Source organism: Cherax quadricarinatus, chromosome 32 (genome assembly GCF_038502225.1).
Source record: "Cherax quadricarinatus isolate ZL_2023a chromosome 32, ASM3850222v1, whole genome shotgun sequence".
NCBI classification, from domain to species: Eukaryota; Metazoa; Arthropoda; class Malacostraca; order Decapoda; family Parastacidae; genus Cherax; species Cherax quadricarinatus.
The window spans coordinates 20,743,142-20,745,641 of NC_091323.1; the positions used below are offsets into that span (position 1 = coordinate 20,743,142).

General features: G+C 42.8%; 1 protein-coding gene across 2 annotated transcripts in view; it reads left to right on the forward strand.

The window, feature by feature from the left end:
* The window catches only part of LOC128690152 (limbic system-associated membrane protein), a 400,710-nt gene that overhangs the window by 78,549 nt on the left and 319,661 nt on the right, over positions 1-2,500 (forward strand). The gene's annotated exons all lie outside the window — the stretch shown is intronic.

Genomic DNA, 2,500 nt, shown 5'->3' on the forward strand with positions numbered 1-2,500 from the left:
GAGGGCGACATCTCCTGTCACTTATGACAGTAAACCTGAATATAAGGCCAATTTCTGACACTGAAAATAAAAACATGTTTTCCTCTCTCTACTTGTTACATTCACCTCTCTCTCTCTCTCTCTCTCTCTCTCTCTCTCTCTCTCTCTCTCTCTCTCTCTCTCTCTCTCTCTCTCTCTGAAAATCATATGCACATCATGTGTGTGCATGTGTGCATAATAAGGTATGTGTGTACAATACGTTGCATGCGTTTAATACACAATGTGAATGTACAGGAGGCCTGGTCACAGACCGGGCCGCGGGGGCGTTGACCCCCGGAACTCTCTCCAGGTAAACTCCAGGTAAACAGTCTTGTATTGTAAGTCCAAAATATATTCTTCATATTATTGATAATATTCATATCCCCTAAATCGGGATGGGGATCGAACCTACGACAGGCGGGTCATAAAACTCACAGGCCAGTGTGTTAACCACTGAACCAGCTGGCTATAATAAGATTCATCCAAATAGGCATAATATTTGCAATCTTAATAGTTTTGGCTTCACGAATCAGTAAAGACCATAGCATTCCTCCACCATCATGTTTCCAGTTATCTCCCCTTGTTATTTTCCTTTGTTATATTTCCCCATTCCGACTCAAATCTTCTCCTCTACCACGCCCCTTTCTTCACATGCTGCCTCCAATTCCCACTTTCAGAATCACAGTCATCTGTTGGGAATGAGGACCATCGCACGCTAAAGCTCCAAACACTGCAGTAGAACACGCAAAAATTCCAAACACTGCAGTAGAGCACGCAGAAATTCCAAACACTGCAGCAGAACACGGAAAAACTCTCATCACTGCAGGAGAGCACGCAAAACTTTCAGCAATGCAAGAGAGCAAGCAAAAACTGCCAACATCGAAATTATTCATACCCTGAGTGTAGACATCAGCCGTGTCGACCGTGGCCAAGTCCAGGTGTTACGCAGGTCAAGCGTACACTACACAGACCCTGGGGATGTTCAGTTAACTAACATTACGCACGCTCTATGCGTATTTACCTAATGTATACTAGACATCTAGAACCTCCGATCAACACACACACTTTAGTTCACAATCTTTTTTCGTAGTATCACGAATATTTATGCATTCGGGAAAGGTCTTGCTTCCGTGGTAGTGGCTTTGGCTCACAACTGAGGGACCCCGAGATCGATGCTGGGGACGGAGGGGGAAAAATAAGATTTGAATTTTTAGAGCATTTTGACATGGTAGATTACTTGGCGTCCCATCGATGGTAAAATTAAATAATAAAAGTTAATAATACGAGTAAATTATAACAAATTGAAACGCCATTTAAGATGTCTCAAAGAGGAAAAACATCTGAAAGGTCCACGAGGTCCCTTGAGGCATCCCAGTAATTATAAAAATACAGTGAAATAAGCGATAAGATCGAAACCAAAGGAAGTTAAAAAATGTCCCACATACATGGTCTGGGACCGGGTCGCGGGCGCCCTGACCCATGAAAACAACCTTCATTTGTCCTTCAAGTACTCCTCAGCGCACACACACACACACACACACACACACACACACACATACACGAGCACCTAGGGTGGCTGGAGAAAGTTGGAATGTTTCCTATACCTGTTGCTCCTGTTCGTCTACCAGTAAGTAGGTAACCTTGTGTTGTGAGTTGCATCCCGGGGAAGAGGACCAATAGAAATAAACCTCAATGATTAGTTTTGTTTACGGTGGGTTACTTATTCTACAATTTGATAATGCAAGTTGCCAACGAGTTCGTCTTCTCCTCCTCCTCGTTCGTCTTCATCTTCGTTTGCTTTGTCTAGGCCGTCTTCTTCTCAGTTCCTTTTTATTCGTCTTCGTCTCCTCCTCCATATACAGTAAGGTACTGTATATTCAGTTATTCACTCCATATTTCATTCACTAACCCCACTCCAATTTCTATTAAAAAATAATAAATGATAGAACGCCCAACGACCCTTTAATTTCCCCGTGTTGGTTCTGGCTGCACAGACACTGAGGCACCAATGTGCATAATTTCCCGTGTTTTGGTTCTGGTTGCACAGACATTCCAGCAACAATGTGCATAATTCTAGAGCGAACTGGAATTGATTTAAATTTTGCGAGAGGGTAGTAATATTCCTCAATACGATCATTCCCCAGTCCTCTTATTAGAACATATTATCCAGATTCATTGCATCAATTAATTCCCATGCTATTTTTCTTGGCCCCTTGTTACCTGTAATTACACAAGATTATCATTTCTCTCTCGTTTTTCCGCTCTTTTTTTGTTTTCCCCTTTTGCTTTGTATTTCAAAGGACCCGAAAGTTTGATGGTGCACGGCTTGATGTCTGATTTACTGGTACGACTCTGTTAACACGTACGGAAGCTTACTAGCACCTACCTCCCTCCTTTGAATGGGAAGGAGAGTTGGGGTCTCTAGACGCCAGTGAAGAACTCTTGATCCAAGGCGTTTTAGCAACCCTTCCACTCTCTCGGA